We start from the raw sequence: 26,010 nt of genomic DNA on the forward strand, positions 1-26,010 counted from the left end.
GGAGCACTGTGATGAAACGGGCATGGAGCATTATGATGACAAGAGTTCTGGAGCATTGTGATGACAAGGTTATGGAGCATTGTGATTACAGGGGAACAAGAGCATTGTCATTACATGGGCAGTGAATATTGTGATGACAGGGGTCATGGAGCACTGTGATGACTAGTGTCATGGAACATTGTGATGACAGGGATCATGGAGTATTGTGATGAGAGGGGCCTTGGAGCATTATGATGATAGGCGTCATGGGGCATTGTGATGACAGCGGTCTTGGAGCATTGTGATGAAAGGGATCATGGAGCAATGTGATTACCGGAGCCATGGAGCATTGTGAATGCATAGGCCATGGAGCAATGAAATGACAGGGGTCAAGGAGCATTGTGATGTAAGTTGTCATGGAGCATTGTGATGACAAGTGTCCATGAACATTGTGATGACATGGTTCATGGAGCATTGTGATGACAAGTGCCATGGCGAATTGTGATGACAGGTGTCATGGGGCATTGTGATGACAGCGGTCATGTAGAATTGTAATGAAAGGTATCATGGAGGACTCTGACGACAGGGGCCGTGGAGCACTGTGATGACAGTGGTCATCTATAATTGTGATGAAATATACCAGGGAGCATTGTGATGACAGGGGTCATGGATCACCACAATTATAGGGGCCATGGAGCATTGTGAATACAAAGATCATGGAGCATTGAGATGACAGGGGTCATGGATCATTGTGATGACAAGGGTCCTGGAACCTTGTGATGACACGGTTCATGGAGCATTGTGATGACAAGGTTCTTCAAGCATTGTGATGACACGGGCATGGAGCATTATGATGACAAGAGTTCTGGAGCATTGTGATGAAAAGGGTATGGAGCACTGTGATTACAGGGGACCAGGAGCGTTGTGATTACATGGGCAGTGAATATTGTGATGACAGGGGTTCATGGAGCACTGTGATGACAAGTGTCATGGAACATTGTGATGACAGGGTTCATGGAGCATTGTGATGAGAGGGGCCTTGGAGCATTATGATGATAGGCGTCATGGGGTATTGTGATGAGAGTGGTCATAGAACATCGTGATGAAAGGGATCATGGAGCAATGTGATTACAGGGGCCATGGAGCATTTTGAATGCATAGGCCATGGAGCAGTGTGATGACAGGGGTCATGGATCATTGTGATGACAAGTGTCCTGGACCATTGTGATGACACGGGTCATGGAGCATTGTGATGGCAAGGGCCATGGTGAATTGTGATGACATGTGTCTTGGGGCATTGTGATGACAGTGGTCATCTAGAATTGTGATAAAAGGTATCATGGAGCACTGTGATGACAGGGGCCATGGAGTATTGTAATGACAAGGCCATGGAACATTGTGATGACAAGTATCATGGAGCTTTGTGATGACACGAGCATTCATCATTATGATGACAAGAGTTCTGGAGCATCGTGATGACAAGGGCATGGAGCATTGTGATTACAGGGTCATGGAGCATTGTGATGACAACTGTCATGGAATATTGTGATGACAGGGTTCATGGAGCATTGTGATTAAAGGGGCCATGGAGCATTTTGATGACAAGGGCAGGCGAACATTTTGATTACATTGGTAATGGAGCATTGTGATGACATGGGCAGGGAACATTGTGAAGACAGGTGTAATGGAACATTGTGATTACAGGGGACATGGAGCATTTTGATGACATGGGCAGGCAACATTGTGATGACAGGTGTCATGGAGCATTGTGATGACAATTGTCATGGAACGTTGTGCTGACAGGGATCCTGGAGCATTGTGATGAGACGGTCATTGGAGCATTGTGATGACAGGCGTACTGGAGCCTTCTGAGGAAAGGTGTCATGAGTCATTGTGATTACAGCGATCATGGAACATTGTGATGACAGTGGTCATGGAGCATTGTAATGACAGGGGCCATGGAGCATTGTGATGACAGGGGTCATGGGGCATTGTGATGACAGTGGTCATGGAGCATTGTGATGAAAGGGGTCATGGAGCACTGTGATCACAGGGGCCATGTATAATTGTGATGACAAAGGCCATGGAGCATTGTGATGACAGTTGTCATGGAGCATTGTGTTGAAAGGGGCATGGAGCATTGTGACGACAATGGTCATGGAGCATTGTGATGACTGGTATCATGGAGCATTGTTCTGAAAGAGGTCATGGGGCAGTGTAATGACAAGTATCATGGAGGATGTGATGAAAGGAGTCATGGAGCATTGTGATTAAATGGATCATGAGGCATTTTGATGACAAGAGTCATGGAACATTGTGATGACAGCGCTAATGGAGCATTGTGATGACAAGGGCTATGGAGCATTGTGATGAATGGGGTCATGGGGCATGGTGATGACAGTGGTCATGGAGCATTGTGATGACAAAGACCACGGAGCATTGTGATGACAGGTGTCATGCAGCATTGTGATGTAAGGGGTCATGGATCACTACGATGACATGGGTAATGGAGCATTGTGATGATACGGGCATGGAGCATTGTGATGACAGGGGTCATGCAGCATTGTGATGACAGGGGCCATGCAGCATTTTGATGACATGGGCATGGAGCATAGTGATGACAAGAGTTCTGGAGCATTTTGATGACAAGGGCATGGATCATTTTGATGACAGGGGCCATGAAGCATTGAGATGACAAGGGAATGGAGCATTGTGATGAAAGCGGTCCTGGAGAATTGTGAGGAAACGGGTCATGGATTATTGTGATGGAAGGGTTCCTGGAGCATTCTGATGACAAGTGCCATGGAGCATTTTAATGAAAGGGGTACTGGAGCATTGTACAGAAATGGTTCATGGATCATCGTGATTACACGGATCATGGAATATTGTGATGACAAGGGTTTCGGAGCATTGCGACGACAGGGGTCATGGAGCATTGTAATAGCAGGGGTGATGGGGCATTGTGATGACAGGGGCATGGAGCATTGTGATGACAGAAGTCATAGAATATTGTGATGACAAGGGCCATGGAGCATTGTCATGAAAGGTCTTATCTGGCATTGTGATGAGAGTGGTCATGGAGCATTGTGATAAAAGTTGTCCTGAAGCACTGTTATTACAGGGGCCATGTAGAATTTTGATGACAAAGGCCATGGAGCATTGTGATGACAGGCATCATGGAGCAATTTGATGAAAGTGGTCATGGAGCATTGTGATGAAATGCGCCATGGAACATTGTGAAGACAAGTGTCCTGGAGCATTGTGATGACAAGGGCCATGGCCAATTCTGATGACAGGTGTCATGGAGCATTGTGATGACAGTGGTCATCTATCATTAGGATGAAAGGTATCACGGAGCACTGTGATGACAGGGGCCATGGAGCATTGTGATGACACGGGCATGGAGCATTATGATGAGAAGTGATCTGGAGCATTGCGATGACAAGGGTATGGAGCATTGTGATTACAGGGACCATGGAGCATTGTGAATGCATAGGCCATGGAGCAATGAAATGACAGGGGTCAAGGAGCATTGTGATGTAAGTTGTCATGGAGCATTGTCATGACTATTGTCCATGAACATTGTGATGACATGGTTCATGGAGCATTGTGATGACAAGTGCCATGGCGAATTGTGATGACAGGTGTCATGCGGCATTGTGATGACAGTGGTCATGTAGAATTGTAATGAACGGTATCATGGAGGATTCTGACGACAGGGGCCGTGGAGCACTGTGATGACAGTGGTCATCTAGAATTGTGATGAAATATACCAGGGAGCATTGTGATGACAGGGGTCATGGATCACCGCAATTATAGGGGCCAGGGAGCATTGTGAATACAAAGATCATGGAGCATTGAGATGACAGGGGTCATGGATCATTGTGATGACAAGGGTCCTGGAACCTTGTGATGACACGGTTCATGGAGCATTGTGATGACAAGGTTCTTCAAGCATTGTGATGACACGGGCATGGAGCATTATGATGACAAGAGTTCTGGAGCATTGTGATGAAAAGGGTATGGAGCACTGTGATTACAGGGGACCAGGAGCATTGTGATTACATGGGCAGTGAATATTGTGATGACAGGTGTTCATGGAGCACTGTGATGACAAGTGTCATGGAACATTGTGATGACAGGGTTCATGGAGCACTGTGATGAGAGGGGCCTTGGAGCATTATGATGATAGGCGTCATGGGGTATTGTGATGAGAGTGGTCATAGAACATTGTGATGAAAGGGATCATGGAGCAATGTGATTACAGGGGCCATGGAGCATTTTGAATGCATAGTCCATGGAGCAGTGTGATGACAGGGGTCATGGAGCATTGTGATGAATGTGGTCATAGTTCATTGTGATGATAAGTGTCCAGGAACATTGTGATGACATGGATCATGGAGCATTGTGATGACAAGGGCCATGGCGAATTGTGATGACAGGTGTCATGGGGCATTGTGATGACAGTGGTCATCGAGAATTATGAGGAAAGGTAACATGGAGCACTGTGATAACAGGGGCCATGGAGCATTGTGATGACAAAGGCCATGGAGCATTTTGATGACAAGTGTCATGGAGCATTGTGATGAGACGGGCATGGAGCATTATGATGCCAAGAGTTCTGGAGCATTGCGTTGACAAGGGCATGGAGCATTGTGATGACAAGGGCCATGGCCAATTCTGATGACAGGTGTCATCGGGCATTGTGATGACAGAGGTTATCTAGCATTGTGATGAAAGGTACAATGGATCAATGTGATAACAGGGGCCATGGAGCATTGTGATGATAAAGGCCATGGAGCATTTTAATGAAAAGTGTCATGGAGAATTGTGATGAGACGGGCATGGAGCATTATGATGACAAGAGTTCTGGAGCATTGCGTTGACAAGGGAATGGAGCATTGTGATTACAGGGACCATGGAGGACAGTGATGACATCTGTCATGGAACATTGTGCTGACAGGGGCCATGGAGCATTGTGATGACAGGTATAATGTGGCATTGTAATGACAGTGGTCATAGAGCATTGTGATGAAATGGATCATGGAGCAATGTGATTACAGGGACCATGTAGCATTGCGAATGCATAGGCTATGGAGCATTGTGATGACAGGAGTCAAGGAGCATTTTGATGTAAGTGGTCATGGATCATTGTGATGACAAGTGTCCGGGACCATTGTGATGACACGGGTCATGGAGCATTGTGATGGCAAGGGCCATGGCGAATTGTGATGACATGTGTCTTGGGGCATTGTGATGACAGTGGTCATCTAGAATTGTGATAAAAGGTATCATGGAGCACTGTGATGACAGGGGCCATGGAGTATTGTAATGACAAGGCAATGGAACATTGTGATGACAAGTATCATGGAGCTTTGTGATGACACGAGCATTCATCATTATGATGACAAGAGTTCTGGAGCATTGTGATGACAAGGGCATGGAGCATTGTGATTACAGGGTCTTGGAGCATTGTGATGACAACTGTCATGGAACATTGTGATGACAGGGTTCATGGAGCATTGTGATGACAAGTGCGATGGCGAATTGTGATGACAGGTGTCATGGGGCATTGTGTTGAAAGGGGCATGGAGCATTGTGATGACAATGGTCATGGAGCATTGTGATGACTGGTATCATGGAGCATTGTTCTGAAAAAGGTCATGGGGCAGTGTAATGACAAGTATCATGGAGGATGTGATGAAAGGAGTCATGGAGCATTGTGATTAAATGGATCATGAGGCATTTTGATGACAAGAGTCATGGAACATTGTGATGACAGGGCTAATGGAGCATTGTGATGACAAGGGCTATGGAGCATTGTGATGACAGGTGTCATGCAGCATTGTGATGAAAGGGGTCATGGATCACTACGATGACATGTGTAATGGAGCATTGTGATGATATGGACATGGAGCATTGTGATAACAGGGGCCAGGGAGCATTGAGATGACAAGAGCAGGGAACATTCTGATGACAGCAGTCTTGTATCATTGTGATGATACCTGTCATGGAACATTGTGCTGACAGGGGCTATAGAGCATTGTGATGACAGGTGTCATGTGGCATTGTGATGACAGTGGTCATAGAGCATTGTGATGAAAAGGATCATGGAGCAATGTGATTACAGGAGCCATGGAGCATTGTGAATACATAGGCCATGGAGCATTGTGATGACAGGGGTCAAGGAGCATTGTGATGAAAGTGGACATGGAGCACTGTGATGACACGGGCATGCAGCATTATGATGACAAGAGTTCTGGAGCATTGTGATGAAAAGGGTATGGAGCATTGTGATTACAGGGGACCAGGAGCATTGTGATTACATGGGCAGTGAATATTGTGATGACAGGGGTCATGGAGCACTGTGATGACTAGTGTCATGGAACATTGTGATGAGAGGGATCATGGAGCACTGTGATGAGAGGGGCCTTGGAGCATTATGATGATAGGCGTCATGGGGCATTGTGATGACAGCGGTCTTGGAGCATTGTGATGAAAGGGATCATGGAGCAATGTGATTACAGGGGCCATGGAGCATTGTGAATGCATAGGCCATGGAGCAATGAAATGACAGGGGTCAAGGAGCATTGTGATGTAAGTTGTCATGGAGCATTGTGATGACAAGTGTCCATGAACATTGTGATGACATGGTTCATGGAGCTTTGTGATGACAAGTGCCATGGCGAATTGTGATGACAGGTGTCATGGGGCATTGTGATGACAGTGGTCATGTAGAATTGTAATGAAAGGTATCATGGAGGACTCTGACGACAGGGGCCGTGGAGCACTGTGATGACAGTGGTCATCTAGAATTGTGATGAAATATACCAGGGAGCATTGTGATGACAGGGGTCATGGATCACCGCAATTATAGGGGCCAGGGAGCATTGTGAATACAAAGATCATGGAGCATTGAGATGACAGGGGTCATGGATCATTGTGATGACAAGGGTCCTGGAACCTTGTGATGACACGGTTCATGGAGCATTGTGATGACAAGGTTCTTCAAGCATTGTGATGACACGGGCATGGAGCATTATGATGACAAGAGTTCTGGAGCATTGTGATGAAAAGGGTATGGAGCACTGTGATTACAGGAGACCAGGAGCATTGTGATTACATGGGCAGTGAATATTGTGATGACAGGGGTTCATGGAGCACTGTGATGACAAGTGTCATGGAACATTGTGATGACAGGGTTCATGGAGCATTGTGATGAGAGGGGCCTTGGAGCATTATGATGATACGCGTCATGGGGCCTTGTGATGACAGCGGTCTTGGAGCATTGTGATGAAAGGGATCATGGAGCAATGTGATTACAGGGGCCATGGAGCATTTTGAATGCATAGGCCATGGAGCAGTGTGATGACAGGGGTCATGGAGCATTGTGATGAATGTGGTCATAGTTCATTGTGATGATAAGTGTCCAGGAACATTGTGATGACATGGATCATGGAGCATTGTGATGACAAGGGCCATGGCGAATTGTGATGACAGGTGTCATGGGGCATTGTGATGACAGTGGTCATCTAGAATTGTGATGAAAGGTAACATGGAGCACTGTGATAACAGGGGCCATGGAGCATTGTGATGACAAAGGCCATGGAGCATTTTCATGACAAGTGTCATGGAGCATTGTGATGAGACGGGCATGGAGCATTATGATGCCCAGAGTTCTGGAGCATTGTGGTGACAAGGGCATGGAGCATTGTGATGACAAGGGCCATGGCCAATTCTGATGACAGGTGTCATCGGGCATTGTGATGACAGAGGTTATCTAGCATTGTGATGAAAGGTACAATGGATCAATGTGATAACAGGGGCCATGGAGCATTGTGATGATAAAGACCATGGAGCATTTTAATGAAAAGTGTCATGGAGAATTGTGATGAGACGGGCATGGAGCATTATGATGACAAGAGTTCTGGAGCATTGCGTTGACAAGGGAATGGAGCATTGTGATTACAGGGACCATGGAGGATAGTGGTGACATCTGTCATGGAACATTGTGATGACAGTGGTCATGGAGCATTGTAATGACAGGGGCCATGGAGCATTGTGATGACAGGGGTCATGGGGCATTGTGATGACAGTGGTCATGGAGCATTGTGATGAAAGGGGTCATGGAGCACTGTGATCACAGGGGCCATGTATAATTGTGATGACAAAGACCATGGAGCATTGTGATGACAGTTGTCATGGAGCATTGTGTTGAAAGGGGCATGGAGCATTGTGACGACAATGGTCATGGAGCATTGTGATGACTGGTATCATGGAGCATTGTTCTGAAAAAGGTCATGGGGCAGTGTAATGACAAGTATCATGGAGGATGTGATGAAAGGAGTCATGGAGCATTGTGATTAAATGGATCATGAGGCATTTTGATGACAAGAGTCATGGAACATTGTGATGACAGGGCTAATGGAGCATTGTGATGACAAGGGCTATGGAGCATTGTGATGACTGGGGTCATGGAGCATTGTGATGAAAGGGGTCATGGATCACATCGATGACATGGGTAATGGAGCATTGTGATGATATGAGCATGGAGCATTGTGATGACAGGAGCCAGGGAGCATTGAGAATGACAAGGGCAAGGAACATTGTGATGACAGCAGTCATGGATCATTGTGATGATACCTGTCATGGAACATTGTGCTGACAGGGGCTATAGAGCATTGTGATGACAGGTGTCATGTGGCATTGTGATGACAGTGGTCATAGAGCATTGTGATGAAAGTGGTCATGGCGAACTGTGATGACAAGGGAATGGAGCATTATGATGACAAGAGTTCTGGAGCATTGTGATGACAAGGGTATGGAGCATTGTGATTACAGGGGACCAGGAGCATTGTGATTACATGGGCAGTGAATATTGTGATGACAGGGGTCATGGAGCACTGTGATGACTAGTGTCATGGAACATTGTGATGACAGGGATCATGGAGCATTGTGATGAGAGGGGCCTTGGAGCATTATGATGATAGGCGTCATGGGGCATTGTGATGACAGCGGTCTTGGAGTATTGTGATGAAAGGGATCATGGAGCAATGTGATTACAGGAGCCATGGAGCATTGTGAATGCATAGGCCATGGAGCAATGGAATGACAGGGGTCAAGGAGCATTGTGATGTAAGTTGTCATGGAGCATTGTGATGACTCTTGTCCATGAACATTGTGATGACATGGTTCATGGAGCATTGTGATGACAGGTGTCATGTGGAATTGTGATGAGAGCGGTCATATAGAATTGTGATTAAAGGTATCAGGGAGGACTCTGATAACAGGGGCCGTGGAGCACTGTGATGACAGTGGTCATCTAGAATTGTGATGAAATATACCAGGGAGCATTGTGATGACAGGGGTCATGGATCACCGCAATTATAGGGGCCAGGGAGCATTGTGAATACAAAGATCATGGAGCATTGAGATGACAGGGGTCATGGATCATTGTGATGACAAGGGTCCTGGAACCTTGTGATGACACGGTTCATGGAGCATTGTGATGACAAGGTTCTTCAAGCATTGTGATGACACGGGCATGGAGCATTATGATGACAAGAGTTCTGGAGCATTGTGATGAAAAGGGTATGGAGCACTGTGATTACAGGGGACCAGGAGCATTGTGATTACATGGGCAGTGAATATTGTGATGACAGGGGTTCATGGAGCACTGTGATGACAAGTGTCATGGAACATTGTGATGACAGGGTTCATGGAGCATTGTGATGACAGGGGCCTTGGAGCATTATGATGATAGGCGTCATGGGGTATTGTGATGAGAGTGGTCATAGAACATTGTGATGAAAGGGATCATGGAGCAATGTGATTACAGGGGCCATGGAGCATTTTGAATGCATAGTCCATGGAGCAGTGTGATGACAGGGGTCATGGAGCATTGTGATGAATGTGGTCATAGTTCATTGTGATGATAAGTGTCCAGGAACATTGTGATGACATGGATCATGGAGCATTGTGATGACAAGGGCCATGGCGAATTGTGATGACAGGTGTCATGGGGCATTGTGATGACAGTGGTCATCGAGAATTATGAGGAAAGGTAACATGGAGCACTGTGATAACAGGGGCCATGGAGCATTGTGATGACAAAGGCCATGGAGCATTTTGATGACAAGTGTCATGGAGCATTGTGATGAGACGGGCATGGAGCATTATGATGCCAAGAGTTCTGGAGCATTGCGTTGACAAGGGCATGGAGCATTGTGATGACAAGGGCCATGGCCAATTCTGATGACAGGTGTCATCGGGCATTGTGATGACAGAGGTTATCTAGCATTGTGATGAAAGGTACAATGGATCAATGTGATAACAGGGGCCATGGAGCATTGTGATGATAAAGGCCATGGAGCATTTTAATGAAAAGTGTCATGGAGAATTGTGATGAGACGGGCATGGAGCATTATGATGACAAGAGTTCTGGAGCATTGCGTTGACAAGGGAATGGAGCATTGTGATTACAGGGACCATGGAGGACAGTGATGACGTCTGTCATGGAACATTGTGCTGACAGGGGCCATGGAGCATTGTGATGACAGGTATAATGTGGCATTGTAATGACAGTGGTCATAGAGCATTGTGATGAAATGGATCATGGAGCAATGTGATTACAGGGACCATGTAGCATTGCGAATGCATAGGCTATGGAGCATTGTGATGACAGGAGTCAAGGAGCATTGTGATGTAAGTGGTCATGGATCATTGTGATGACAAGTGTCCGGGACCATTGTGATGACACGGGTCATGGAGCATTGTGATGGCAAGGGCCATGGCGAATTGTTATGACATGTGTCTTGGGGCATTGTGATGACAGTGGTCATCTAGAATTGTGATAAAAGGTATCATGGAGCACTGTGATGACAGGGGCCATGGAGTATTGTAATGACAAGGCAATGGAACATTGTGATGACAAGTATCATGGAGCTTTGTGATGAAACGAGCATTCATCATTATGATGACAAGAGTTCTGGAGCATTGTGATGACAAGGGCATGGAGCATTGTGATTACAGGGTCATGGAGCATTGTGATGACAACTGTCATGGAACATTGTGATGACAGGGTTCATGGAGCATTGTGATGACAAGTTCGATGGCGAATTGTGATGACAGGTGTCATGGGGCATTGTGTTGAAAGGGGCATGGAGCATTGTGATGACAATGGTCATGGAGCATTGTGATGACTGGTATCATGGAGCATTGTTCTGAAAAAGGTCATGGGGCAGTGTAATGACAAGTATCATGGAGGATGTGATGAAAGGAGTCATGGAGCATTGTGATTAAATGGATCATGAGGCATTTTGATGACAAGAGTCATGGAACATTGTGATGACAGGGCTAATGGAGCATTGTGATGACAAGGGCTATGGAGCATTGTGATGACAGGTGTCATGCAGCATTGTGATGAAAGGGGTCATGGATCACTACGATGACATGTGTAATGGAGCATTGTGATGATATGGACATGGAGCATTGTGATAACAGGGGCCAGGGAGCATTGAGATGACAAGAGCAGGGAACATTCTGATGACAGCAGTCTTGTATCATTGTGATGATACCTGTCATGGAACATTGTGCTGACAGGGGCTATAGAGCATTGTGATGACAGGTGTCATGTGGCATTGTGATGACAGTGGTCATAGAGCATTGTGATGAAAAGGATCATGGAGCAATGTGAATACAGGGGCCATGGAGCATTGGGAATACATAGGCCATGGAGCATTGTGATGACAGGGGTCAAGGAGCATTGTGATGAAAGTGGACATGGAGCACTGTGATGACACGGGCATGCAGCATTATGATGACAAGAGTTCTGGAGCATTGTGATGAAAAGGGTATGGAGCATTGTGATTACAGGGGACCAGGAGCATTGTGATTACATGGGCAGTGAATATTGTGATGACAGGGGTCATGGAGCACTGTGATGACTAGTGTCATGGAACATTGTGATGAGAGGGATCATGGAGCACTGTGATGAGAGGGGCCTTGGAGCATTATGATGATAGGCGTCATGGGGCATTGTGATGACAGCGGTCTTGGAGCATTGTGATGAAAGGGATCATGGAGCAATGTGATTACAGGGGCCATGGAGCATTGTGAATGCATAGGCCATGGAGCAATGAAATGACAGGGGTCAAGGAGCATTGTGATGTAAGTTGTCATGGAGCATTGTGATGACAAGTGTCCATGAACATTGTGATGACATGGTTCATGGAGCTTTGTGATGACAAGTGCCATGGCGAATTGTGATGACAGGTGTCATGGGGCATTGTGATGACAGTGGTCATGTAGAATTGTAATGAAAGGTATCATGGAGGACTCTGACGACAGGGGCCGTGGAGCACTGTGATGACAGTGGTCATCTAGAATTGTGATGAAATATACCAGGGAGCATTGTGATGACAGGGGTCATGGATCACCGCAATTATAGGGGCCAGGGAGCATTGTGAATACAAAGATCATGGAGCATTGAGATGACAGGGGTCATGGATCATTGTGATGACAAGGGTCCTGGAACCTTGTGATGACACGGTTCATGGAGCATTGTGATGACAAGGTTCTTCAAGCATTGTGATGACACGGGCATGGAGCATTATGATGACAAGAGTTCTGGAGCATTGTGATGAAAAGGGTATGGAGCACTGTGATTACAGGAGACCAGGAGCATTGTGATTACATGGGCAGTGAATATTGTGATGACAGGGGTTCATGGAGCACTGTGATGACAAGTGTCATGGAACATTGTGATGACAGGGTTCATGGAGCATTGTGATGAGAGGGGCCTTGGAGCATTATGATGATACGCGTCATGGGGCCTTGTGATGACAGCGGTCTTGGAGCATTGTGATGAAAGGGATCATGGAGCAATGTGATTACAGGGGCCATGGAGCATTTTGAATGCATAGGCCATGGAGCAGTGTGATGACAGGGGTCATGGAGCATTGTGATGAATGTGGTCATAGTTCATTGTGATGATAAGTGTCCAGGAACATTGTGATGACATGGATCATGGAGCATTGTGATGACAAGGGCCATGGCGAATTGTGATGACAGGTGTCATGGGGCATTGTGATGACAGTGGTCATCTAGAATTGTGATGAAAGGTAACATGGAGCACTGTGATAACAGGGGCCATGGAGCATTGTGATGACAAAGGCCATGGAGCATTTTGATGACAAGTGTCATGGAGCATTGTGATGAGACGGGCATGGAGCATTATGATGCCCAGAGTTCTGGAGCATTGTGGTGACAAGGGCATGGAGCATTGTGATGACAAGGGCCATGGCCAATTCTGATGACAGGTGTCATCGGGCATTGTGATGACAGAGGTTATCTAGCATTGTGATGAAAGGTACAATGGATCAATGTGATAACAGGGGCCATGGAGCATTGTGATGATAAAGGCCATGGAGCATTTTAATGAAAAGTGTCATGGAGAATTGTGATGAGACGGGCATGGAGCATTATGATGACAAGAGTTCTGGAGCATTGCGTTGACAAGGGAATGGAGCATTGTGATTACAGGGACCATGGAGGATAGTGGTGACATCTGTCATGGAACATTGTGATGACAGTGGTCATGGAGCATTGTAATGACAGGGGCCATGGAGCATTGTGATGACAGGGGTCATGGGGCATTGTGATGACAGTGGTCATGGAGCATTGTGATGAAAGGGGTCATGGAGCACTGTGATCACAGGGGCCATGTATAATTGTGATGACAAAGACCATGGAGCATTGTGATGACAGTTGTCATGGAGCATTGTGTTGAAAGGGGCATGGAGCATTGTGACGACAATGGTCATGGAGCATTGTGATGACTGGTATCATGGAGCATTGTTCTGAAAAAGGTCATGGGGCAGTGTAATGACAAGTATCATGGAGGATGTGATGAAAGGAGTCATGGAGCATTGTGATTAAATGGATCATGAGGCATTTTGATGACAAGAGTCATGGAACATTGTGATGACAGGGCTAATGGAGCATTGTGATGACAAGGGCTATGGAGCATTGTGATGACAGGTGTCATGCAGCATTGTGATGAAAGGGGTCATGGATCACTACGATGACATGTGTAATGGAGCATTGTGATGATATGGACATGGAGCATTGTGATAACAGGGGCCAGGGAGCATTGAGATGACAAGAGCAGGGAACATTCTGATGACAGCAGTCATGTATCATTGTGATGATACCTGTCATGGAACATTGTGCTGACAGGGGCTATAGAGCATTGTGATGACAGGTGTCATGTGGCATTGTGATGACAGTGGTCATAGAGCATTGTGATGAAAAGGATCATGGAGCAATGTGATTACAGGTGACATGTGGCATTGTGATGACAGTGGTCATAGAGCATTGTGATGACAGGGGTCAAGGAGCATTGTGATGAAAGTAGTCATGGAGCACTGTGATGACACGGGCATGGAGCATTATGATGACAAGAGTTCTGGAGCATTGTGATGACAAGGTTATGGAGCATTGTGATTACAGGGGAACAAGAGCATTGTGATTACATGGGCAGTGAATATTGTGATGACAGGGGTCATGGAGCACTGTGATGACTAGTGTCATGGAACATTGTGATGACAGGGATCATGGAGTATTGTGATGAGAGGGGCCTTGGAGCATTATGATGATAGGCATCATGGGGCATTGTGATGACAGCGGTCTTGGAGCATTGTGATGAAAGGGATCATGGAGCAATGTGATTACCGGAGCCATGGAGCATTGTGAATGCATAGGCCATGGAGCAATGAAATGACAGGGGTCAAGGAGCATTGTGATGTAAGTTGTCATGGAGCATTGTGATGACAAGTGTCCATGAACATTGTGATGACATGGTTCATGGAGCATTGTGATGACAAGTGCCATGGCGAATTGTGATGACAGGTGTCATGGGGCATTGTGATAACAGTGGTCATGTAGAATTGTAATGAAAGGTATCATGGAGGACTCTGACGACAGGGGCCGTGGAGCACTGTGATGACAGTGGTCATCTAGAATTGTGATGAAATATACCAGGGAGCATTGTGATGACAGGGGTCATGGATCACCGCAATTATAGGGGCCATGGAGCATTGTGAATACAAAGATCATGGAGCATTGAGATGACAGGGGTCATGGATCATTGTGATGACAAGGGTCCTGGAACCTTGTGATGACACGGTTCATGGAGCATTGTGATGACAAGGTTCTTCAAGCATTGTGATGACACGGGCATGGAGCATTATGATGACAAGAGTTCTGGAGCATTGTGATGAAAAGGGTATGGAGCACTGTGATTACAGGGGACCAGGAGCGTTGTGATTACATGGGCAGTGAATATTGTGATGACAGGGGTTCATGGAGCACTGTGATGACAAGTGTCATGGAACATTGTGATGACAGGGTTCATGGAGCATTGTGATGAGAGGGGCCTTGGAGCATTATGATGATAGGCGTCATGGGGTATTGTGATGAGAGTGGTCATAGAACATCGTGATGAAAGGGATCATGGAGCAATGTGATTACAGGGGCCATGGAGCATTTTGAATGCATAGGCCATGGAGCAGTGTGATGACAGGGGTCATGGATCATTGTGATGACAAGTGTCCTGGACCATTGTGATGACACGGGTCATGGAGCATTGTGATGGCAAGGGCCATGGCGAATTGTGATGACATGTGTCTTGGGGCATTGTGATGACAGTGGTCTTCTAGAATTGTGATAAAAGGTATCATGGAGCACTGTGATGACAGGGGCCATGGAGTATTGTAATGACAAGGCCATGGAACATTGTGATGACAAGTATCATGGAGCTTTGTGATGACACGAGCATTCATCATTATGATGACAAGAGTTCTGGAGCATCGTGATGACAAGGGCATGGAGCATTGTGATTACAGGGTCATGGAGCATTGTGATGACAATTGTCATGGAATATTGTGATGACAGGGTTCATGGAGCATTGTGATTAAAGGGGCCATGGAGCATTTTGATGACAAGGGCAGGCGAACATTTTGATTACATTGGTAATGGAGCATTGTGATGACATGGGCAGGGAACATTGTGAAGACAGGTGTAATGGAACATTGTGATTACAGGGGACATGGAGCATTTTGATGACATGGGCAGGCAACATTGTGATGACAGGTGTCATGGAGCATTGGGATGACAATTGTCATGGAACGTTGTGCTGACAGGGATCATGGAGCATTGTGATGAGACGGTCATTGGAGCATTGTGATGACAGGCGTACTGGAGCCTTCTGAGGAAAGGTGTCATGAGTCATTGTGATTACAGCGATCATGGAACATTGTGATGACAGTGGTCATGGAGCATTGTAATGACAGGGGTCATGGAGCATTGTGATGACAGGGGTCATGGGGCATTGTGATGACAGTGGTCATGGAGCATTGTGATGAAAGGGGTCATGGAGCACTGTGATCACAGGGGCCATGTATAATTGTGATGACAAAGGCCATGGAGCATTGTGATGACAGTTGTCATGGAGCATTGTGTTGAAAGGGGCATGGAGCATTGTGACGACAATGGTCATGGAGCATTGTGATGACTGGTATCATGGAGCATTGTTCTGAAAGAGGTCATGGGGCAGTGTAATGACAAGTATCATGGAGGATGTGATGAAAGGAGTCATGGAGCATTGTGATTAAATGGATCATGAGGCATTTTGATGACAAGAGTCATGGAACATTGTGATGACAGCGCTAATGGAGCATTGTGATGACAAGGGCTAGGGAGCATTGTGATGAATGGGGTCATGGGGCATGGTGATGACAGTGGTCATGGAGCATTGTGATGACGAAGACCACGGAGCATTGTGATGACAGGTGTCATGCAGCATTGTGATGTAAGGGGTCATGGATCACTACGATGACATGGGTAATGGAGCATTGTGACGATACGGGCATGGAGCATTGTGATGACAGGGGTCATGCAGCATTGTGATGACAGGGGCCATGCAGCATTTTGATGACATGGGCATGGAGCATAGTGATGACAAGAGTTCTGGAGCATTTTGATGACAAGGGCATGGATCATTTTGATGACAGGGGCCATGAAGCATTGAGATGACAAGGGAATGGAGCATTGTGATGAAAGCGGTCCTGGAGAATTGTGAGGAAACGGGTCATGGATTATTGTGATGGAAGGGTTCCTGGAGCATTCTGATGACAAGTGCCATGGAGCATTTTAATGAAAGGGGTACTGGAGCATTGTACAGAAATGGTTCATGGATCATCGTGATTACACGGATCATGGAATATTGTGATGACAAGGGTTTCGGAGCATTGCGACGACAGGGGTCATGGAGCATTGTAATAGCAGGGGTGATGGGGCATTGTGATGACAGGGGCATGGAGCATTGTGATGACAGAAGTCATAGAATATTGTGATGACAAGGGCCATGGAGCATTGTCATGAAAGGTCTTATCTGGCATTGTGATGAGAGTGGTCATGGAGCATTGTGATAAAAGTTGTCCTGAAGCACTGTTATTACAGGGGCCATGTAGAATTTTGATGACAAAGGCCATGGAGCATTGTGATGACAGGCATCATGGAGCAATTTGATGAAAGTGGTCATGGAGCATTGTGATGAAATGCGCCATGGAACATTGTGAAGACAAGTGTCCTGGAGCATTGTGATGACAAGGGCCATGGCCAATTCTGATGACAGGTGTCATGGAGCATTGTGATGACAGTGGTCATCTATCATTAGGATGAAAGGTATCACGGAGCACTGTGATGACAGGGGCCATGGAGCATTGTGATGACACGGGCATGGAGCATTATGATGAGAAGTGATCTGGAGCATTGCGATGACAAGGGTATGGAGCATTGTGATTACAGGGACCATGGAGCATTGTGAATGCATAGGCCATGGAGCAATGAAATGACAGGGGTCAAGGAGCATTGTGATGTAAGTTGTCATGGAGCATTGTCATGACTATTGTCCATGAACATTGTGATGACATGGTTCATGGAGCATTGTGATGACAAGTGCCATGGCGAATTGTGATGACAGGTGTCATGCGGCATTGTGATGACAGTGGTCATGTAGAATTGTAATGAACGGTATCATGGAGGACTCTGACGACAGGGGCCGTGGAGCACTGTGATGACAGTGGTCATCTAGAATTGTGATGAAATATACCAGGGAGCATTGTGATGACAGGGGTCATGGATCACCGCAATTATAGGGGCCAGGGAGCATTGTGAATACAAAGATCATGGAGCATTGAGATGACAGGGGTCATGGATCATTGTGATGACAAGGGTCCTGGAACCTTGTGATGACACGGTTCATGGAGCATTGTGATGACAAGGTTCTTCAAGCATTGTGATGACACGGGCATGGAGCATTATGATGACAAGAGTTCTGGAGCATTGTGATGAAAAGGGTATGGAGCACTGTGATTACAGGGGACCAGGAGCATTGTGATTACATGGGCAGTGAATATTGTGATGACAGGTGTTCATGGAGCACTGTGATGACAAGTGTCATGGAACATTGTGATGACAGGGTTCATGGAGCACTGTGATGAGAGGGGCCTTGGAGCATTATGATGATAGGCGTCATGGGGTATTGTGATGAGAGTGGTCATAGAACATTGTGATGAAAGGGATCATGGAGCAATGTGATTACAGGGGCCATGGAGCATTTTGAATGCATAGTCCATGGAGCAGTGTGATGACAGGGGTCATGGAGCATTGTGATGAATGTGGTCATAGTTCATTGTGATGATAAGTGTCCAAGAACATTGTGATGACATGGATCATGGAGCATTGTGATGACAAGGGCCATGGCGAATTGTGGTGACAGGTGTCATGGGGCATTGTGATGACAGTGGTCATCGAGAATTATGAGGAAAGGTAACATGGAGCACTGTGATAACAGGGGCCATGGAGCATTGTGATGACAAAGGCCATGGAGCATTTTGATGACAAGTGTCATGGAGCATTGTGATGAGACGGGCATGGAGCATTATGATGCCAAGAGTTCTGGAGCATTGCGTTGACAAGGGCATGGAGCATTGTGATGACAAGGGCCATGGCCAATTCTGATGACAGGTGTCATCGGGCATTGTGATGACAGAGGTTATCTAGCATTGTGATGAAAGGTACAATGGATCAATGTGATAACAGGGGCCATGGAGCATTGTGATGATAAAGGCCATGGAGCATTTTAATGAAAAGTGTCATGGAGAATTGTGATGAGACGGGCATGGAGCATTATGATGACAAGAGTTCTGGAGCATTGCGTTGACAAGGGAATGGAGCATTGTGATTACAGGGACCATGGAGGACAGTGATGACATCTGTCATGGAACATTGTGCTGACAGGGGCCATGGAGCATTGTGATGACAGGTATAATGTGGCATTGTAATGACAGTGGTCATAGAGCATTGTGATGAAATGGATCATGGAGCAATGTGATTACAGGGACCATGTAGCATTGCGAATGCATAGGCTATGGAGCATTGTGATGACAGGAGTCAAGGAGCATTGTGATGTAAGTGGTCATGGATCATTGTGATGACAAGTGTCCGGGACCATTGTGATGACACGGGTCATGGAGCATTGTGATGGCAAGGGCCATGGCGAATTGTTATGACATGTGTCTTGGGGCATTGTGATGACAGTGGTCATCTAGAATTGTGATAAAAGGTATCATGGAGCACTGTGATGACAGGGGCCATGGAGTATTGTAATGACAAGGCAATGGAACATTGTGATGACAAGTATCATGGAGCTTTGTGATGACACGAGCATTCATCATTATGATGACAAGAGTTCTGGAGCATTGTGATGACAAGGGCATGGAGCATTGTGATTACAGGGTCATGGAGCATTGTGATGACAACTGTCATGGAACATTGTGATGACAGGGTTCATGGAGCATTGTGATGACAAGTGCGATGGCGAATTGTGATGACAAATGTCATGGGGCATTGTGTTGAAAGGGGCATGGAGCATTGTGACGACAATGGTCATGGAGCATTGTGATGACTGGTATCATGGAGCATTGTTCTGAAAAAGGTCATGGGGCAGTGTAATGACAAGTATCATGGAGGATGTGATGAAAGGAGTCATGGAGCATTGTGATTAAATGGATCATGAGGCATTTTGATGACAAGAGTCATGGAACATTGTGATGACAGGGCTAATGGAGCATTGTGATGACAAGGGCTATGGAGCATTGTGATGACAGGTGTCATGCAGCATTGTGATGAAAGGGGTCATGGATCACTACGATGACATGTGTAATGGAGCATTGTGATGATATGGACATGGAGCATTGTGATAACAGGGGCCAGGGAGCATTGAGATGACAAGAGCAGGGAACATTCTGATGACAGCAGTCTTGTATCATTGTGATGATACCTGTCATGGAACATTGTGCTGACAGGGGCTATAGAGCATTGTGATGACAGGTGTCATGTGGCATTGTGATGACAGTGGTCATAGAGCATTGTGATGAAAAGGATCATGGAGCAATGTGATTACAGGGGCCATGGAGCATTGTGAATACATAGGCCATGGAGCATTGTGATGACAGGGGTCAAGGAGCATTGTGATGAAAGTGGACATGGAGCACTGTGATGACACGGGCATGCAGCATTATGATGACAAGAGTTCTGGAGCATTGTGATGAAAAGGGTATGGAGCATTGTGATTACAGGGGACCAGGAGCATTGTGATTACATGGGCAGTGAATATTGTGATGACAGGGGTCATGGAGCACTGTGATGACTAGTGTCATGGAACATTGTGATGAGAGGGATCATGGAGCACTGTGATGAGAGGGGCCTTGGAGCATTATGATGATAGGCGTCATGGGGCATTGTGATGACAGTGGTCTTGGAGCATTGTGATGAAAGGGATCATGGAGCAATGTGATTACAGGGGCCATGGAGCATTGTGAATGCATAGGCCATGGAGCAATGAAATGACAGGGGTCAAGGAGCATTGTGATGTAAGTTGTCATGGAGCATTGTGATGACAAGTGTCCATGAACATTGTGATGACATGGTTCATGGAGCTTTGTGATGACAAGTGCCATGGCGAATTGTGATGACAGGTGTCATGGGGCATTGTGATGACAGTGGTCATGTAGAATTGTAATGAAAGGTATCATGGAGGACTCTGACGACAGGGGCCGTGGAGCACTGTGATGACAGTGGTCATCTAGAATTGTGATGAAATATACCAGGGAGCATTGTGATGACAGGGGTCATGGATCACCGCAATTATAGGGGCCAGGGAGCATTGTGAATACAAAGATCATGGAGCATTGAGATGACAGGGGTCATAGATCATTGTGATGACAAGGGTCCTGGAACCTTGTGATGACACGGTTCATGGAGCATTGTGATGACAAGGTTCTTCAAGCATTGTGATGACACGGGCATGGAGCATTATGATGACAAGAGTTCTGGAGCATTGTGATGAAAAGGGTATGGAGCACTGTGATTACAGGAGACCAGGAGCATTGTGATTACATGGGCAGTGAATATTGTGATGACAGGGGTTCATGGAGCACTGTGATGACAAGTGTCATGGAACATTGTGATGACAGGGTTCATGGAGCATTGTGATGAGAGGGGCCTTGGAGCATTATGATGATACGCGTCATCGGGCCTTGTGATGACAGCGGTCTTGGAGCATTGTGATGAAAGGGATCATGGAGCAATGTGATTACAGGGGCCATGGAGCATTTTGAATGCATAGGCCATGGAGCAGTGTGATGACAGGGGTCATGGAGCATTGTGATGAATGTGGTCATAGTTCATTGTGATGATAAGTGTCCAGGAACATTGTGATGACATGGATCATGGAGCATTGTGATGACAAGGGCCATGGCGAATTGTGATGACAGGTGTCATGGGGCATTGTGATGACAGTGGTCATCTAGAATTGTGATGAAAGGTAACATGGAGCACTGTGATAACAGGGGCCATGGAGCATTGTGATGACAAACGCCATGGAGCATTTTGATGACAAGTGTCATGTAGCATTGTGATGAGACGGGCATGGAGCATTATGATGCCCAGAGTTCTGGAGCATTGTGGTGACAAGGGCATGGAGCATTGTGATGACAAGGGCCATGGCCAATTCTGATGACAGGTGTCATCGGGCATTGTGATGACAGAGGTTATCTAGCATTGTGATGAAAGGTACAATGGATCAATGTGATAACAGGGGCCATGGAGCATTGTGATGATAAAGACCATGGAGCATTTTAATGAAAAGTGTCATGGAGAATTGTGATGAGACGGGCATGGAGCATTATGATGACAAGAGTTCTGGAGCATTGCGTTGACAAGGGAATGGAGCATTGTGATTACAGGGACCATGGAGGATAGTGGTGACATCTGTCATGGAACATTGTGATGACAGTGGTCATGGAGCATTGTAATGACAGGGGCCATGGAGCATTGTGATGACAGGGGTCATGGGGCATTGTGATGACAGTGGTCATGGAGCATTGTGATGAAAGGGGTCATGGAGCACTGTGATCACAGGGGCCATGTATAATTGTGATGACAAAGACCATGGAGCATTGTGATGACAGTTGTCATGGAGCATTGTGTTGAAAGGGGCATGGAGCATTGTGACGACAATGGTCATGGAGCATTGTGATGACTGGTATCATGGAGCATTGTTCTGAAAAAGGTCATGGGGCAGTGTAATGACAAGTATCATGGAGGATGTGATGAAAGGAGTCATGGAGCATTGTGATTAAATGGATCATGAGGCATTTTGATGACAAGAGTCATGGAACATTGTGATGACAGGGCTAATGGAGCATTGTGATGACAAGGGCTATGGAGCATTGTGATGACAGGTGTCATGCAGCATTGTGATGAAAGGGGTCATGGATCACTACGATGACATGGGTAATGGAGCATTGTGATGATATGGGCATGGAGCATTGTGATAACAGGGGCCAGGGAGCATTGAGATGACAAGAGCAGGGAACGTTCTGATGACAGCAGTCATGTATCATTGTGATGATACCTGTCATGGAACATTGTGCTGACAGGGGCAATAGAGCATTGTGATGACAGGTGTCATGTGGCATTGTGATGACAGTGGTCATAGAGCATTGTGATGAAAAGGATCATGGAGCAATGTGATTACAGGTGTCATGTGGCATTGTGATGACAGTGGTCATAGAGCATTGTGATGACAGGGGTCAAGGAGCATTGTGATGAAAGTGGTCATGGAGCACTGTGATGAAACGGGCATGGAGCATTATGATGACAAGAGTTCTGGAGCATTGTGATGACAAGTTTATGGAGCATTGTGATTACAGGGGAACAAGAGCATTGTGATTACATGGGCAGTGAATATTGTGATGACAGGGGTCATGGAGCACTGTGATGACTAGTGTCATGGAACATTGTGATGACAGGGATCATGGAGTATTGTGATGAGAGGGGCCTTGGAGCATTATGATGATAGGCGTCATGGGGCATTGTGATGACAGCGGTCTTGGAGCATTGTGATGAAAGGGATCATGGAGCAATGTGATTACCGGAGCCATGGAGCATTGTGAATGCATAGGCCATGGAGCAATGAAATGACAGGGGTCAAGGAGCATTGTGATGTAAGTTGTCATGGAGCATTGTGATGACAAGTGTCCATGAACATTGTGATGACATGGTTCATGGAGCATTGTGATGACAAGTGCCATGGCGAATTGTGATGACAGGTGTCATGGGGCCTTGTGATGACACGGGTCATGGAGCATTGTGATGGCAAGTGTCATGGAACATTGTGATGACAGGGTTCATGGAGCATTGTGATGAGAGGGGCCTTGGAGCATTATGATGATAGGCGTCATGGGGTATTCTGATGAGAGTGGTCATAGAACATCGTGATGAAAGGGATCATGGAGCAATGTGATTACAGGGGCCATGGAGCATTTTGAATGCATAGGCCATGGAGCAGTGTGATGACAGGGGTCATGGATCATTGTGATGACAAGTGTCCTGGACCATTGTGATGACACGGGTCATGGAGCATTGTGATGGCAAGGGCCATGGCGAATTGTGATGACATGTGTCTTGGGGCATTGTGATGACAGTGGTCATCTAGAATTGTGATAAAAGGTATCATGGAGCACTGTGATGACAGGGGCCATGGAGTATTGTAATGACAAGGCCATGGAACATTGTGATGACAAGTATCATGGAGCTTTGTGATGACACGAGCATTCATCATTATGATGACAAGAGTTCTGGAGCATCGTGATGACAAGGGCATGGAGCATTGTGATTACAGGGTCATGGAGCATTGTGATGACAACTGTCATGGAATATTGTGATGACAGGGTTCATGGAGCATTGTGATTAAAGGGGCCATGGAGCATTTTGATGACAAGGGCAGGCGAACATTTTGATTACATTGGTAATGGAGCATTGTGATGACATGGGCAGGGAACATTGTGAAGACAGGTGTAATGGAACATTGTGATTACAGGGGACATGGAGCATTTTGATGACATGGGCAGGCAACATTGTGATGACAGGTGTCATGGAGCATTGTGATGACAATTGTCATGGAACGTTGTGCTGACAGGGATCATGGAGCATTGTGATGAGACGGTCATTGGAGCATTGTGATGACAGGCGTACTGGAGCCTTCTGAGGAAAGGTGTCATGAGTCATTGTGATTACAGCGATCATGGAACATTGTGATGACAGTGGTCATGGAGCATTGTAATGACAGGGGTCATGGAGCATTGTGATGACAGGGGTCATGGGGCATTGTGATGACAGTGGTCATGGAGCATTGTGATGAAAGGGGTCATGGAGCACTGTGATCACAGGGGCCATGTATAATTGTGATGACAAAGGCCATGGAGCATTGTGATGACAGTTGTCATGGAGCATTGTGTTGAAAGGGGCATGGAGCATTGTGACGACAATGGTCATGGAGCATTGTGATGACTGGTATCATGGAGCATTGTTCTGAAAGAGGTCATGGGGCAGTGTAATGACAAGTATCATGGAGGATGTGATGAAAGGAGTCATGGAGCATTGTGATTAAATGGATTATGAGGCATTTTGATGACAAGAGTCATGGAACATTGTGATGACAGCGCTAATGGAGCATTGTGATGACAAGGGCTATGGAGCATTGTGATGAATGGGGTCATGGGGCATGGTGATGACAGTGGTCATGGAGCATTGTGATGACAAAGACCACGGAGCATTGTGATGACAGGTGTCATGCAGCATTGTGATGTAAGGGGTCATGGATCACTACGATGACATGGGTAATGGAGCATTGTGATGATACGGGCATGGAGCATTGTGATGACAGGGGTCATGCAGCATTGTGATGACAGGGGCCATGCAGCATTTTGATGACATGGGCATGGAGCATAGTGATGACAAGAGTTCTGGAGCATTTTGATGACGAGGGCATGGATCATTTTGATGACAGGGGCAAGGGAGCATTGAGATGACAAGAGCAGGGAACATTCTGATGACAGCAGTCTTGTATCATTGTGATGATACCTGTCATGGAACATTGTGCTGACAGGGGCTATAGAGCATTGTGATGACAGGTGTCATGTGGCATTGTGATGACAGTGGTCATAGAGCATTGTGATGAAAAGGATCATGGAGCAATGTGATTACAGGGGCCATGGAGCATTGTGAATACATAGGCCATGGAGCATTGTGATGACAGGGGTCAAGGAGCATTGTGATGAAAGTGGACATGGAGCACTGTGATGACACGGGCATGCAGCATTATGATGACAAGAGTTCTGGAGCATTGTGATGAAAAGGGTATGGAGCATTGTGATTACAGGGGACCAGGAGCATTGTGATTACATGGGCAGTGAATATTGTGATGACAGGGGTCATGGAGCACTGTGATGACTAGTGTCATGGAACATTGTGATGAGAGGGATCATGGAGCACTGTGATGAGAGGGGCCTTGGAGCATTATGATGATAGGCGTCATGGGGCATTGTGATGACAGCGGTCTTG

The sequence above is a fragment of the Balaenoptera borealis genome (genome assembly GCF_965194805.1).
Source record: "Balaenoptera borealis genome assembly, chromosome: 10".
Lineage (NCBI taxonomy): Eukaryota > Metazoa > Chordata > Mammalia > Artiodactyla > Balaenopteridae > Balaenoptera > Balaenoptera borealis.